The following is a 17696-nucleotide window of genomic DNA, read 5'->3' on the forward strand; positions in this document are numbered from 1 at the left end:
CACTTCCGCTTGTCAATATGGCTGCAGATGCACAAACAAACATGTATAAACAGGCAGTGGCAGAAGAAGTACAAAGATAATTTGCTGTTCCAGGACCACAATATTAAACCCGCCAACATTTCCCACTGAAATGAGAAAACAGAAACAGAAAGCTGAGTAAACGTACCATCCACCACTGCAAACAGGAACATTGCAGTGAAAACTTCAGTACTGTCATAGCATGTAATAAAATAACTGGATTTGTGTTGGCTCTGAAGGTCCCAAGCTCACATTAGCAGCCAGTTCTTTGAAATTCAATCATTTCCACGATGCTATGACGTGAACGATGTGTTCTAAATTAGACTTTAAGGGGAGAAAAAGTACAAACCGTCGCTCTGAGATGAAAGAAGTTTGTAGTCCGCGGAGGTCAGCGGTTCACTGACTGCGTACTTGGCTTCCCAGAACCGCCCCCAGCATGATTAAGGATGCGCTGTGGTGTGATCCCTCTGATTACCATAGATGACTATAGGCAGGCAAAGCTGGGAGATAACGTGTAGGACTTTAGGGGGACACTGGTGGGCAGAGGTTGTATCGACCCGCTCCCTTGAATTCCTGTTAATAATATACAGGGACTTAACACGCCTACACGAGGACAGTGTGCAGAAAGAAATGCATGGGCAAAAGAAACCACCAAGATGGGAAAACACGAGAGCAAACAACTACAAATATATCCCACATGCAAACTAAAAAAAAACAACCAAAAAAAACATTAATTGAGAAACAACACAAATCCCTGTTTCCCGCATGTGTGGAAAAACAGTTTTAAATGAGGCAAAAACTAAATGTTGCTGCTGATAATGACTTTTCTCACTGCTGTTACTGCCCTGCATCATCATCACCCATGTCACCATGGCTCTCTGTAGCGCGGACCTTGTTATTCTGTCGATTGTCTTTCTACGTGGTCTGACTTACTGATAACAATGCAATTAATCAGAAGCTTTGGAGTTACTTTTCTGCAAGACAGAACTTCTTCCAATATTTACTTTACAAGAAACTAATACGCAACTTTCATATCAGGATTTTACATGACAGTGAGAAATATATATATATCATTTTTTTTTATATTCTATTTTTCAGTCCTATGGACCATTCACGATTTTAATATTTTTTACGGTACATTAATTCAAGACCAACCATGAATCAAAATGAAAAGAAATGCACCCTTATCTGTGTTTTTATTTTTGTACTTATTGTTAAACTTGTAAAGAAAAACACAAGGTTCCACAGTGCTTGTAAAAGAGTGACTGTGAATTTTTACATTTATGTCAATGATAACATTACGACAAATGAGGAGAACTATTTTTAATATTCTCGAACACAGTAATGTTTAGCTACATTAGCTTTCATATAAGAGGAATTTTGTCGCTCGTCTAGTATTTGAATCTTGCACAGTCAAAGCTTTCCAACCTCAGATAGTATTTTTGAATAGAGAGAGAGAGAACCTGTGTAATACAGACACTACAAACTGTAACCTTATTGGTTGTTTGTTGACCTAATATTACTACTACGCTAGCCAGGTTTTTCAGAGTTAGTTAGTTTGGTCAGCCCCGTTTAACTGGAATGAATTTCTGAAGTCTCATTTAATGATTTTACTGCCACTAAAGTAAATAAAAAAGGAAAGACAATGGAAAAATGTGTTTGTAGCAACAACCTGAACCACAGCTGGGTATCGTTAAAAACATTTCGATACCAGTAAAGGTATGATACCTTGACTTTGATACCAGTTTTAATACCAATTGTATAAAAATCCATCTGAAGAAAAAGAAAACAAAATTGCATACTATGGTACAAATCTTAAGTTTTCATGCACTTTAGAGGGGGAGGGTATAACCTATTTCCTACAGCTGTAATTAATAGATGTCCCCAAAACGTCCAGAATAAGCGCTAGACCCTACAATTTACAGATGTTCCCTGACTGCCTCACTTGGAAGATATCGCTGGATGATAGAATTCACCAGTGTTCCCTAAATGCATCACATGCTATCACTGACCACGAGCTGGCCAGCTGAGATAAGCCTCAAGTTACTGCAGCACAGGCAACTCAAACAGATGTGTTGCCAAAAATTAGTTTGAAAAGAGTGAAGTAAATCATCCTATACTAGGTTTTACTCACCATAGTTGAAACCGAGTGATTTTTTTTTTTTTAATCTAGATTTGAGCTTACAAGCAGCAAATAGCAAATAGCAACCTAAAGTTACTGTGACGCATGTGTTTGTGCATGTGCAGACAGGTGTTTGGCCAAAAATTATTTTTGAAAAGAGTGAAATAAGACGTTTAAATGTAAAATTTACCTCGGTTGAAATGTATATGGGGGGGCCGTCCAGGTGGAGGCTACATATGGTTAAAGGCACTAATGTGAGTTACTCCTGCATAAGCAGGAAGAGTGGTGTGTTTTTAAACAAAAACGTGGTGGTGTGAATGAAGCCGACATATCAAACTCTTCTCCAAAATTACATTTTTTTTATGTAGTAGTAGATGGCGCCAAAGCAATTTTTTTGTATTGATTCCCTGCACTGAATCCAGGATACAATTTCGTTTTTGGTATTGTACCAAACAGGCAGATCGTTTTGTGTCCCAACAAACAGCACTCGTTCTTTGTCCCTTTTTATTTCATGAGAGAAAAAAAAATGTCTTTCAAACCTTCATGCTATTCTTCCAGTCCACTGATATGACTCATGTAATAGTGAATCAGCGTTGGGCAGAACCTAGTCAGGCTCATGCTGTTCCCACTGCTCATCCGGCCTTAAAGAGGTATGCATGTCTTCCATCTGTTGTTATTTGGCAACCCGCTGACACCATACACAGATACATTGATTCATATTCATTGACAGTTTGTCAGACTTTCATTCAGCCCCACCCCGAGTAGAAAAAAAACAGAACTAGAAGAGAGGAGATTGTTGAATCTTCACTCTGACAATAAGAAAACCAATATCAGAAAAGATTAAAGTAGCTCATCTGCAGTATAGAAATGCTCTAAATGTGTTTTACATATTCTATCTAACAGAGAGTAGTGACAAGATTATCCTTCACTTGTAAAACTCCAATCAGTACATCATAAATTCAGCCCCTCCACATGCATTTTAAATTAAAGGGATCTTTGTCAAAACAAGGATTAGTTTATGTTTTATCTTTATGTATTTGCTGCTATTTTTGTTTTTGTTTGATTTGTAATTTCCTTCTTCATTGTTTGGGATTTCATTAAGACCAGGACAAGATGGGAAAATACAGAAAAATAGAAGAAGACTTCGGTGTGGCAGGTAATATAGCAAACCGCATGGCTGGATGTAGACGGGGTCATGACACAACGTGAAGTAATAAAATATGTGCCTTTGACCTGACCTGAATTGGATTCCCAGTGGTCCTCAATACCAAGATTGCACCGTGTCATCTTGATTTCAACTGGCACACCCACTATTGTGTCTCCCCTCCCACTCCAGCATTAATCACATTCACGGTCGCCAGATTATAGGACCAAACAAACCCCTTGTGTGAGCCATGTAAATGTCAGTTTTACTGCCACAAATCCCCATGCGGCATACACCGAACACCGTCATAAAACTAGAGCCTTGCTTGTGTCTCTGTGTTCAGTCATCTGTATTCTCAAAGACCTGTTAGACATGCTGCTCAACGACTAAAGTACACCTCAAAAACACAATGACAGAGGACACTGAAACGTCCCAGAAGTTTATTTTTACGCTCCGGATGCATTCAGGCAATCATGAATTGGCTGGTGAGTATTATTGGAAAGTCCCGAGATTCCTAGAGAGAACAATGAATCAGATTCAACCAAAACAACATAGCAGTGACAGCAGTGCAGTGCCAGGCGAAACAGATGGGCAGATGAAACAGCTGTGTTTCTAAATTAATAGGGTGTGCAGCGTTGAGCTGACAGCCCGTCTCAGTGGACGTTGCGTTAGTCACTGATTAAAAATGTAATCAGATTACAAACACTTTTTTAAAAGGTAAGTGATGTCTTGTTGGTTCAATCAAAAACATTAAGAGAGAATATTCATGTAGATTGTGACATTACACACACTGAGTTTGTCTGGTCCATGCTTGTTTCTCCTGCTGACTGTAAACGGGACCACCCAGGGCTGTGCATCAGTGCCGGCCATCTGTCTGTAAAGTTCAATAAAAAGCAAGATCTTTGTGCTGCTACGTAGGGAAGGTCCTTTCAAGCAAAAATACTATTCAGTATTTGCAGAGCACTAATCGAATATTATTTGAAAACCCTGCCCCCCACACTCCCTACATTGCACATGAACACACACACTCAAAGAGAGTAAGAAACTGACTCGCGCTGTGCACTCAGGCTGTTTTTAGCTATCATTTTTGAGACGACGTCTACATCCAACATCCAACATCCAACTTACTTTGCCTGGTCACCAAGCTAGCCGTCGATTGTTGATGTGTGGACGGACTGTCTGCTCGGTGTTTCGCTCCCGAATGACTGTGCATAGCCGTAATAGTATTATGATAGGCTAGCTTCATTTTTATTGATTTTTTCGAAGGAGTCCTACCCAGAACTATTTGAGGGCTGAAGCGGTCTTTCCATGTTTCTGCTGTTTGTGTCAAAGCATCTAATCTCACCGTGCCAAACAGGATTTCCTGGACCCTTGTCACAATGTGTTCTGTTTCTTCACTTGTTTCATGGCAGTTGACAAACAGGGTCCAATCCCTGACTTCTAATATTGATTCTGCACGGTGCATTTTTTGATACCAATATTTATGTTTTCATACAGTTTAGAGTCGGAAGGTTGTAAGCATCTTTATATTCTGTTGCTACAATTCGCTTAACATACTAGTTTTTGCTCGACTTTACAATTTACGGATGCTCTAAAACCACATCACAGAAAATATTGCTCGACGCTACAACATGCTAAGAGTTCTGCAGTTACTGCAGCACACACGGCAAGCTATTTATTTTTTCGGAATGAAAATGTATCTGCGTGATTGTAGCTTTCGTATCAAAATTTTGTATTGAATGAGGGTATTTTTTCGATCGTGCCAAAGCGATTCGGTCAGCGCCAGAAAAGGAGTGAAGTTCAGTAACCCACCTTGTTCAAACTCAACAAAAAAATTCGGCAACCCTTCGATGATAGTAACAGATTGTAGCATCTGCATTATCTACATTTCTCCAATTACATATTTGAGTTTTTCTACAAAGTTTTCAGTTGTACCTAATTCCCAATATTACTGAAGTTTATGCGAGTTTAGTCTGTAGTTTAATCTTGCTCAGTTGATATGTACCGTTTTGAAGACAAAGAAGAAGTAAAATAGGCTTATTATGTGCTTTTCACATTTTCTTACTGTTACTCCAAAAATAGACATCAATTTGACAAAGTTATCTTTGTTAAAATGAGCAGCGCAAAATGAAGTGTGGTCTCTCCATCAAACAGAACAATATTTTGGGAAAGACTGTCAATATATATTTGAGCTCGGCAGAAAATTTGTCTGAAACCAACTCCTGAGGCATTGTTGCTGCTCAGAGAGGGAGGATCAGCAAGGCTAGGTGGTGCAGTCTATTTACTTACTTGAGACTCTATTTCTACACGACAGCGCTCATTATTCCACATGATAATGAGCGCTGCGCTTAATGAGCAACTTAAAATACAACAGATGTGCACTTTTGCTCTAAAACTGTCACATAAAAGCAACAGTAATTTTTTTTTTGTACTAAAGTAGTATTTGACTACAACACTCCTTTGCCTTTACAGCTCCAATAAATGTATTTATTCATGACGATGGACAACAATCAACTTTGTTAATTCTATTTGATCTAATTCTTTAAAGTTTATACTTTGAAACGTAACATCATAACTATTTTCTGCACCTTGTAGCAAAATATTATCTTTTTCTTGGAAAGTTTGTGGTGATATATATATATATATATGGCAGACTTGTGCTGATATTCCCTCATGAGAGACTGCGTTTGTACACTAAACATCTCTGTCAGTCAGTATCATCTCTGACTGCTTTGTACCAGCTGCCTGCAGCAGTGTGACCTTCCTGCCGCTGCATCTCGCTCTGTGTTTTTTTTCATTAGATTGCTGACTGTAGACACTGAGACGCCCCGTGAGCCTCACAAAAAGTGCACCATATTTGAACATCTCCTTTTTGAAGTTTGCTCCATGGCTTATAAACGTTAGATTTTTAAGCAGTATTCTGGGCTTGAAAAAAAAAAAAAAAAGATACTGGAGAAAGGGATCTTGCCCTCTGTTTACAGAGAGGTTCTCTGCCGTTTTATCTGGAGGATGTGTTTTATTCTAAAGTTTCAGTGGGGTTTTGAAACTGTGCCTCACGGATTACTGGTCCGTGAATGGGGTGGATTGGGACCGGATGTGTCACCAGGTTGATGACGTGCTGCCATGGGGAAATGCCTCTAAGGGACACAAACATCTGACATGTGGTTTTGAAACTGTCTAATGGTTTCTGATGAGAAAGAAATCACCCTGAGACAAAACTTTTCAGTTCTTAGGAGGGAAGAAATGGTAAAAATCTATTCTCTTAAGATCCAACTGAGCAGTGGAAAATCTCAAACGAGGATGTTAGAAATGATTTAAGTCGAGTATTATTTCATTTTTACCTCATCCCAGAAAACTAGATCCCAGGTAGTCATTTTAATTTATAATCTGGTGAGTACTAGGCGAGGCTTTCACACTGAATATAATTGGAACATGTTTTTGATTCATTGAAAATATGGCCTTCAAACCATTATTGAAATACTGCTACTCTCACCCCACTTCTTTCTCATTCCTGCAGAGCAAAGGCTTATCATTTTTAAGTGTATTGCTAATCTGAACCTCCAGGTTTCTTCTACACGTAGACAAACAAAACAAGCAGTGATTGCAACGTCCAGGTTCAGTTCTGGCTGTGGACCCTCGCTGCGCGCCACCTGCTCTCGCTCTCTCAATCCTTATTTCCTTTTCAGTCTCTACTGTGAAGTTTCAAATAAAGCCTAAGCACCAACAATCTAAAAAAATAAATACTAATTGACTGTGTACTTCTTGTAGTTTGATTCGGGATGGACACAAGGGATAGAATTACACAAAATATAATAGGACAGAGCCTGTGTCACTGCTGCTGCACCCTGAAATATCTGTTCCCCAAGGAATGTTTGGCAAAAGATAACATATTAATGTAAATATATTCATAGTTACAGTGATTCGACACTAAAACAAAGATACTGTGTTCAACCCCCTCTCTTCTCTTTTAAAACATACAGATCTTCAAAAGATACTCTCAAGTCAGGCTGAATTTCCAACCCCCCAACAGGTAGATATGCGATGCTTCAGATGATATTTTATTTGATTATGCCTGAACTTCCCAAACTTTTAAAACCATGTACCACTATGTGCCAAATATCATTTTTCCAAGTATACTTTCAGATGCAGATACCGACAATTTCCGACTGCATCAAGCTAATGGTGGCACTATGTACGTACGTGACATCACCTGCTCAGATAAACACGGGCAAATTTGTATTTAAAATATTTAAATGATAAACGGCTCATTGTTACTTCACTGTAATGGGATGTAATATCTCTTATCTGTAATACAATGAAATTAAATTGATGTGTTTTTGGACTTTGGCCAGCTTGAGTGCAATTTTTAGATCTTTCAGAAAGGCTCTTTGGTACCACCAGTTGGGAAGTACAAAGACAAAAATACCACATTGGCTGTTTCATCTCTGACAGCACTGCCTGTCTGTGTGGAATGAAATATGTTGGTCAGACTAAACAGCTCTAAAGGTCAACACTGCAGATTATACTGCAGTATGAAAAGACATGAGCATTACATTTCCATGTCATTATAGTCAGGCAAATCATATACTGTGTCTGTTAGACCATGTTGGGGATTTCTAAGTTTTGGCCCTTCCCTGGTGATGTAGACCTTTTGAGAAGAGGGGTAAACTGGAACCACACAGTTAACCTGCTGTCTTGCTCACAAGGAGATTAACCTTTTTTGGTAGGAAATATTATTAATGCTGGTTTAATAACTGGTTTTGTATTTGACGTGTGCATGCATCAGTGCTGTACACTTGAACCAGTCTTTGCCGACGTTTACTCTGCGTCTCATTCACTTTGATTCGAGTGAATTCTTATTTCACTGTGAGCTCCACCCACACTGGCAGACTCGTATTGAACACTCAACTGTCTACTGTCGTTGATCGCTCTACTCATCGTTCATTATTTTCCCGTTATTGAACCTGTGTCACCACCTGTGTTGTTTTTGTAATGCTGATGGTGGGGCAGTGTCATTGGACTGGAGGTGAACCGTATTTTCAGTTCTGTGCTTTCTCCAAATGTCATGTTACCATGCAGATTGTGTTTGTGTTTGTATATGCAAATGCCATGTGCATATACTTTTGCATATGCCTGTGTTCACATATACTTTGTCTCCTCCTGCTCCTCAAATGATTCATACAACAACAATACAAAGGGAACAGAAGGTTGAGGGAAATCATCTCGTTTATTTTTAGATGAAAGAGAAAATAACACATCAATTGGGTCTTTTTGAACAATTAGCATCAACACCAACAATCAGCAGCTATATTTTTCCTCTAGGCTGGTCTGTCTTCTGCTTGGATCTATTTATGAACTCACCAGGGAAATGTTATATCAGCTCTGATCAGTCCCTCTAACCAAGGGAACTGGCTGCAGCACTGCAGCATCACAGGAGGTTTAACTGTTCCTGCACCGGTGCTGGCCAAATCAACAAATCTCCTCCTGGTAGAAACTCTCATGCAAAACAGTAAACATCTGGAGGCTGCTGTGCGTGCTAATATTATGGCATTCAATCAGGCTATCTTTTAAAGTCTCATTACTTGCAGCTGTTATACATACTGTATATTACCCATGTTTGCTGTGGAAAAAAAGGGCCATCATAATAGAGGAAGTTAATATCGTTCTGCAAAATCCAGGTTTTAGAAATAATATCGTTTCTCGTTTTAGTTCATCATTTTGTGTTTTATGGACTATTGAAAGTCATGCAACTATTTACATAATTACAAGGTTGAAGATTCTCTTTATACTACTTTTGGGTTCATCCTAATGTTTATTGGTAGTTTGTGACTGTGCCACTAGGAATTCAGTTGGTAATCATAAAATAATCGCATATTAAATTTGTCTTAATGTTCAAAGATTTTCTTGTGTTGATTTGCTTTCAAGATAACACATTATTGTGACCATGTGTAATGGTACAACAATGTATTAGGAGAGCAGGATAGGTGCGGCTAACCTTTGCGGCAAATTTTCTCCGGTGGCTAACTGCGCCAGCTTTGCTCCGCCCAACTATTAATCCCACCTTTAGTCTTTGCTGTGATTGTAGTTTGGAAACCTTGTTCGCAAGAAGTTTAGCTCAGCCACTGAGGGGCAGACCAATCAGCAAACAGTGGTGTTGGGTCAGTGCAATGATGTTCCCAAATGTGTTTCCAACAACGGTGGCGGTGGTAGAGCTAAATGAAACGGCTGTAACAAGGCTAGCCAATATTGAGGAGTTGAAGACAGAGCAAGAACAATGCTTCTTGTCTCCTTAGATTTACTTTACAATGCCGGCAATAGTCATTTACTGACATGGAGTTGCACTCTGCTCACATTCGTGGAGGGTTTCTGTTGTTTACAGCTTGGTAAGTTTTGGTGCACAGTGCAGATTGGTTAAAGGCTGCTGCAATAGTTTTGAAATGAATCCAAGGTCTACACCCGTTAGAATGCAATGACTGGAAACAATCCCCAGTGGCGCGTGGCCGGACCCATGCATGTGTTTACAGGGATTTTTGATCTGGTAAAACCAGGCAACAACAACAACAAAAATCCTCCGCAGCCTCCAAAGTATTTTCCCCATAGACCTCTCTTATCAAAGAGGCATCAGTTGACAAGGAATTTTAACTTCCAATACGAGATTCATTATTTTTAATTTTTGTCATAAATTTTGAATTGATGGTCTTTTTTCTTTTTTTTTTTTTTTTTTTTTCCAGAACCAAAAAAAGGTGTTTTGAAAGTGCATTACCTCATCGCAGTGTACAGTAAAATCTATAGGCTGAGTGGGGCTGACCAGGCAGGGAAAGAAGCAGCAAGGAGGAGAGGATGAGGAGGTATACCTATTTTTTACTTATGTTTGAAGTAAAGTTTTCTTTTCTATAGTTCTCAAAATACTGCACGTGCAAAACAAGCAGGAAACAGCAAACGTTGCTGAAGAACTCTGAAGAACTTGGCTTGGAAATAACCTTATTAAAGAGAATTAAATTAATTGCTTTTGTCTAATAATGACCTTGAATGTATTATGTGTTGTATCATGTGTTGATAGACATGAAGACAGAGGATGTCAGCCCACAGAATATAATATTACAGATTTGCACCAGGCACGACATGCAGAAGAAAAATGAAACGGTATCAGTTGCTAATGCGACAACATCACCTTTGTTTTAAGTTTGCTTGCAGACATTGGATATTTTTTCTTTCATTGCTGTTCCCTTCATTCCAGTGTTGCCATTAGTAACAATCATTTGCATGCACATCTCTGTGTACACACAACCACAGCCTGTCCAGAGTACAATGCCAAGTCAACTCTGAGAGCAATCTAATATTTACCACCCAAAATAACAAGGAGAAATAAGACATCTTGCCATCTGAATAACAAAAGACTTCACCCTGCTTTTAATCAACCTCAGATTCCCAAATCAATCGGAATTAAAGTATTTGATTACCAGTTTCCTAGCAACCCCAGACCATGGCCATCTGTTGCTTCTGCAGACAGACGAGTCAGCCTGTGCTGTAGCCAGCAGGGAGGAATTCCACCACGCTTTCCATCTCTCAAGCCCATGCAGTGGTCTTTTTTTACACCAAAAGAAAAAGAAAGACCTAAAAGGATAAAAATCTGCAGCATCTATAAAACACCTCACAAAGACTGTTTTCCAGAGTGCATTCTATTCAATAATTTAGCTTTGGATTGAAGGAAAAAATGTAATATTCATACAAACAAATGTCCCACTCTATTCCTTTCAGGCCCTTGGAGGACTGAGGGGATGACACACTTCCTCTGACAGTGGACTCTGAGACTAAATTGTAGATACACCAAGACAGGGTATCAGTTAAAGTTCATCTCATGCAACACCCACCCATGTTAACATGCACCAAACATGTGTAAGCAGTTCATTGACAGTGGTTCTTACCCTTTTTACCTCACTGACCGCCTTTTGAAAACATGTCCGATTCCTCTGCCCAAGGAAAGACAAGCTTAGGAGTGCAAAATGCCATAATCAGCTATTTACAAATAAGACCCGACCATGTAAATTTGGAGGTAAAACAATAAGATAAAATGTGTCATGTTTGAGTCCGTCAACGGGATGGTTGAACTTGCATGGAGGCAGTGAGATGTTCCAGTTGTGGTTGACTCGGGCTTTGGAAGAGGCGCTAACTATCTAGATGTCCTGAGAAGGTTTTGAAGCGGCATTTCATGTAGTACTCACCTCTGCAGTGGTTGTTCTCAAACTGTCCTCTGGAGTGAAGCCATACTCCATTTGGATTTCACGCTCCCACAGACTGGCAGTCACTCCTTGTCACTAGTTTGACTACCCTGGCAAAGAAACTAGTGCAATCAGGACTTCATCTCAGATGTCTCTGTCATGTGGACTAACCAACAAGTTCTCCAACCATACAACCACATAGGTTGATTGTTCCTACCCTCAAATACGTCCCACACATACGTTTCTTAAATTAGTGCCTTGTCGTCATAGCAACAGTAAACGTGGTTTTAAAAATCTGTCCCAACTTGTGGTTGAAAACCGGTCTCTTGCACCCAAGTCCGTGGTCGTAGCAAACCTTCCACCCAATATCGCAATACTGTATATGGACGTGACACCAGATTGTCATCCTTGATACGACCACTAGAGGTCACTTAACTTTAAAATGTAGGCTAACCAAGGGTCTGTTGAAAAGTATATTAAGTCTGAAAGAAAATAATCAAAAAGAGAATTATTCAAATCAACACAATAAAAAAATAATTCTGTAATGGCAAATTAAACCTGAGTCACTACAGGCCACTTTACATAGTAAGGTCATGACCTAACAACATAAAGAGAGAAACCCAACAATTCAATAATTATCATATGGTTGACAGAAGGGAAAAATATAGTCTTTTAACAGGAAGAGACCTCCTCAGAAGTTGGCGTCCATCTGGCTCGAAGGTCAATATATTTTGACTATTAATCCCTTGTCTTGGTGAAAATCTAGAAACACTGGATCCTACCATTTCCATAATAAAAAGACAGAAGTCATTATACCCTCCCTGCCTGGTAAATGAACTCTGCATCCTACTTTATTACGTTGACTTACTATTATAAATATATAGTTTCCAAGTGCAAACAAAGATAACCCAGCTGACATCACTGTGACATCAGCAGGGTCGTTTTCTATAGCCCAGTGCCACAGAAGAAGTGAGATATTGTTCACAGGATGAAGTGAAAACTGAACTTTATGTATCACTAAACTGAAAGAAGTTTTCAAAACCAAGTTGCCAGAACAACCAAAGCTTCATCACCCCTTGACTTGGTTTTAAAATTTTGAGTCAAAAATAAATGCTGCTTTTTCTGCTTTTTTATGACTCATGATGACCTCAGGGCGGTTCCTTTGAACTGAGCACTCTAGAAAACTAAATTTTAACTGACTGGGACATTTAGCTACCCTCCAGGCAAAGTTCGTATTTGTACTACTTTGTCTATTAAGTCTAACTCCCAAGCTGTGGGCAAAATGTAAATAAAAAGGTCACACTATGATCCAAATAAAGAGAGATCTGTTGGAAACCAAATGTATATCAATATTTATCGACGCCCCAACAGAGAGAGGCCCAATATAGACCCATGAAGATAGAGATCGGACTGGATTTCCTCTGAGTCTAGACACTGCTGGTGTTGGAGTGAGTAGGAGGAAAAATGAAACCTCTTGGCTGAATCCATGGGAACAATCTTAAGACTGTGGTGGCAGTAGATAGGTGGTGGGTTGGGCGGTCGTAGTTGTGGAGGACAAGAACAGCTTTTGCTTTCTTCTTACCCGTCTCAACTAAACTGTTGGATTTTTCTTTGTGGTGGAGGAAGACAGTTTTAGATTATTTAGGCCTAACACACTCATTGGGCAACGTGCATCTTAGTATTACTCCTGGCAGCTGGAGTAGCCACAAAGACAAGTTACTCTGCTTTTGTTTGTGTTTTTTATGTCCTTCAAAAACAGGTTATACATTTTCGTTTTGCCTTGTGATGTGGTCGTTACATGAATCATGAAAATAGCTTTGTCTCGTAAAGAGTTGGTAAAAGTCAGTTTGCCAGAGGGACACCTAAATTGTTTAAAAGCTCTCCTTAATCTTCTAGCTCCCTGTTTTGCTCTCCTTCTCTTTCCCTTTCGGCCTGACACAGAGTGACCTGACTCGAGGCTGTGTTTGGTATACACACTGCAGCATCACTGAGACATTCAATATTATTCTTCTATAATTAGACACTGTAGTAGCGCCCTCATTTCCTCTCTTTATTTCTTTGTTGTTGGCTGTGTCCCTGGTTTCAAGATATGAGCTATAACTTGCCACCATATGGCCGCCTGACATATAAGTAAGCTCTATAATCTCCTCGGCTTTCTAACACATTAATTTCTCTCCCAATTCTGCGCGAACAGTGTGTTACTGAAGTAATTGCAAGTCTCAACTTTTTCCAACTTTTATTTATCAGCTCCTGTTTTGATGATTATCAATGTCCGTAGAAAACGTTTCCTATAAAATAACATGTATATTTACCATAGTTGTTTTCCCAGTTGTGTTGTTGTGATAATGCAGAGCAATGGTAAAGACTGTGATTTTATTGAAATATTTGATACATTTTGCTGCCGAGAACCAAAAAAACGTACTTTGAGCGAATCTTGTTTTCTCAGATTAAACACTTTGGCCAAAAACAAATCAAATATGTTGTCAATCAACAATTTTCTGATGTAATCCATATTTTTGGTTGAGTGGATGAGAATCACGGGGATCTATATGCAGAAATGGAAATAATATTCACAATGATATTTTCATTAGTGTAAAATCCGCTGAAACTAAGAATAATTGTGTTAGGGGGAGGGTGAACCCAGTCTATTTTCTTTACCTATACAATTTACAGATGTCTCCTAAATGTCTCAGACTGCTGGTAGATGCTAGCTAGTCTGCAGTCACTGCGGTGCACACAACTCGGACAGAAATGGGGTAAATATTTGTTTGAAAATAGTGAAATAAGGCGACCTGATGTTTTGGGGTATGCGGTCCGTGTAGAGCCGAGGTATGGCTGTGGTTCAGTGACATTGATGAGATTTGCTTCTGTGTTATGTTGCAAAAGTGATGCCTTTTTAAAACACATTGGTGTGCATAGGTTTCAAAATTTCGTACCAAGTAACAAGTCATTTTTTGATGATATGATGTTGAAGCAATTCGGTCGGTGCCATAAAAGTATCGAAGTTCAGTACCCAGTCCTGCTCACTGCTAGATGCCACTGAATCCTACAACACTACCTCTTGGCATTTTTCCATCTTCCCCTATACATTCATTACCAACATTTACTCAATATGTTTGAAGAGCTGTGGCCAGCATTACATTTCCTTCAAAATGTATTTCCTTGACCAAAATACGAATTAATAGACATAATTTATTGGCGACAAGGGGGACGTGGATGCACTTCATGAATTCAAAAGGAAGCACTTAAGATCTTTGTTTGTGTTAGCTGTTGTCTGTTTACTCGTAGGATCCTCCCCTTTTCCCTCCCCCGGCCACCGCTTGCGTCATTATACCATTCGGCCCGGCTGCTGGTACCACGGGGGGAAACCGGCCCCTTTGGAATCCTTCAGTGGCCATTATTAGTATTCTGTGGGGAAATAAAAGGACCCATCTGTGGAGGTGGTGATGAGGGGGTGACAGGAGGAGGGAGGGGGCGGGGGGGCGGAGGGGCATCCCCTGAGAAGCCAAGGGATTAACCACTGACACATGGAGCCTGCTAATAAGGGGGTTTGGAGAAACCATCTATAGGATCACTAACCACACGTGTAACACACACCGGGCAAACACACTCGTACACTAACATGGTTTCTTACATACAAACTACATCAACAATGTACCTCGCACACTTGGAGAGTCTCAAAGTCTATCACACACCTCAGGCAGACACACACAGTCGCATCTCTGCATCTTTATTAAATTTGTAGTAGGGCCACATCTGGTCACATACACTCGGAGAACAAAAGGGGGGAAGCGGTGGGGGGGCAGTGTCAGATATGGAGATTTCATTCCATGCTGCAGAGTATTAATGTGCATGTGCACGTGCCAAGCATCTGTCATGTATAATTGGAGGGTGTCAGGTGCGGACACGGGGCCAAATTCGGTCCACCCACAACATGAATTGTCTGCTCCCGTGACTGGTAGAATCTGTGTGTCAACATCTATATTTATTACGGGGCTGACCCAGAGGTTCGAGGAAAGATGACTGCGTGATGGGGGATGAATGACTCTCGAGATTATCGTGAATCACACCGCGGCACCCACGACCGTCTCATCTGCCGTCGCTATAATCAGAATTCATTGATTTGTTTGTCCAGAGCTTTTCTCCCCGGAGGGGGATTTTATTTTAAATGTTCCCCTGAATGTCTGTTGTAGGTAGCTGTGTTTCCACTACAGTTAATGGAGCATCTCGGTTAAACCACAAAAGCAGGGGCTTGTTTGTTTGCTCAAATTATCTTGTCACCAAGTACGACACAAATACGCAGGTTCCAAGTGCATGAACATGAGACCTTTCCTCTCATGAGACTTACCTGTCACTGCCGCCGCTCACGGGCTCCCAAGAGTCTCCCATCCTACTTGATGGGAGGAACCGCTGCAGCTCTGGAAGCAAGCTTTTGACACGTTCGCAATAGTTTTGTTTGTGAAAACAGTCCACAACTGTCTCGGTGTGGAGTTCCAGTTTCCGCTTCACCACACTGCTCGTGAATGTCTGCTGACATGAGGAAAAGTATTTCTCATTGCTCCCAGGTTTCACTCACGCTAGCTGGGTAATGTGTCACACGGGTTGATGAGACTGCTCGGAGTGGGAATTTACTCGAGGGGCGAGGCAATTAACTGGGATGCAGAGCAGCCTCCTGCACAACAGAACGACACTGAGTTTTGCTTCCCTCAGTCTCTTTGTCTAACCTAAATTTAACTTAAATGACAATTCCGTTTAGAGTGCTCGGATAGAAATGGATCACTGGAACTGGAGGGAAAGACAAGGCAATGTAATGTCATTCACCGCAAATCAGGTCTCGCTGGCTTCCTGAGATATGGTGGATCCACAAATAGAATTTTGCTGACAGAGGAAGTTGTTGCGACCAAAGATCGATACGCTGTCGTCGTCGTCCCCCCCCTCCCCGCTTTAAACCTGAAGCCTTTTTCTGAGCGTTGCATTTTGTTTTCCCTGTTCCTGTCTGCCTGACTTAAGAGAAGCTGGTTTTAACTCTGACAAAGTTTACTAATGAAAGACTGTCGTGTCATTTTACTTTGGAATTCTGCAAACTGAGGCGCAGTCACTCCGGAAATGTTAGTTTTTAAGTGTTTAGAATTAGAGTTGCATGTAGATCGTGTTTTAGTTGTGTCGCTTCAGTCATTTCTGAACCATTGTTTGTTTGCATTACTCACAATACTGACTTAAAACTAATCATAATGCAGAAACCGTGTGCAGAAATGATAGAAATCAAAAACTTTAAAAGCACTGGCTTTTCATGATGTATGCAGTGTAGGGAGAGAAACATTAATGAGCACGCACAGAGGGGTCACATATCTCCTCAGTACATCAGGAAGTGTGAAAACTTTTTTGGCGTATGAGCTTCGTTTAGATAAATCAGTGCCAACTCGAAGTCAGGTATCCAGCTCTTATGTTGCGTCCACATACGAAATCCAGGGATTTGCAGAACTTGCCGGTCTTGACGTAGATGTCTGGTGATGGTGTTCTGACAACCATGTTTAATTACGACAAGTCATGTCCTTCAGGATGTTGATTGAAGAACACATGTACTTACGTTTCATCGGCTATGAACTAAAAAAAAAAAGATGATTTTCCTCTGCAGGGTTTAAAGCTGTAAATTAATGACTTAGACAAACGGATAGATTGCATCTGCCTGGCAGAGTGTTGAGTATTACACTCCGACTCAAACACACTAATGATTTTGCCTCGTGCAGTCAATCTCTCCCCATATGGCTTCGAACATGCTCACAAGCTGCTGTCAGTCAGTGACGACGCCTCCCACACCAAACAGAGGAAGTGATATGGGCCCGCACCACACGTCCAGCAAAACAGCAGCAGATGGTGTGAATTCTGGATCCACGAGCCTTTGTGACGGACACATCTGAGACTCTGCTGAGTGACAGCTGTTTCTCTGTACGTGTCCAGTTACTGTGCAATCAGGCGCGGATCGGGGAAGTGACCTGGAGGGTGGATAGGCAGGAGAGTTTGAAAAAGGAAAGCTTAATCACAGATGTGATGTCATCAAAATGCACCCATAAGTGTATCGTTATTTCTAATCAGCATAGACCAAGAATGTTGTTTTTTTTAGAAAATGACATAATGTGTCGCTATTTAAAAACATAAAGGACTCTGGACATGAAGGCTACAGTTACATTTTTTT

This window comes from Embiotoca jacksoni, unplaced genomic scaffold (genome assembly GCF_022577435.1).
Source record: "Embiotoca jacksoni isolate LCO1_2020_lvr unplaced genomic scaffold, fEmbJac1.0.p SCAF_22, whole genome shotgun sequence".
Classification (NCBI taxonomy): domain Eukaryota; kingdom Metazoa; phylum Chordata; class Actinopteri; family Embiotocidae; genus Embiotoca; species Embiotoca jacksoni.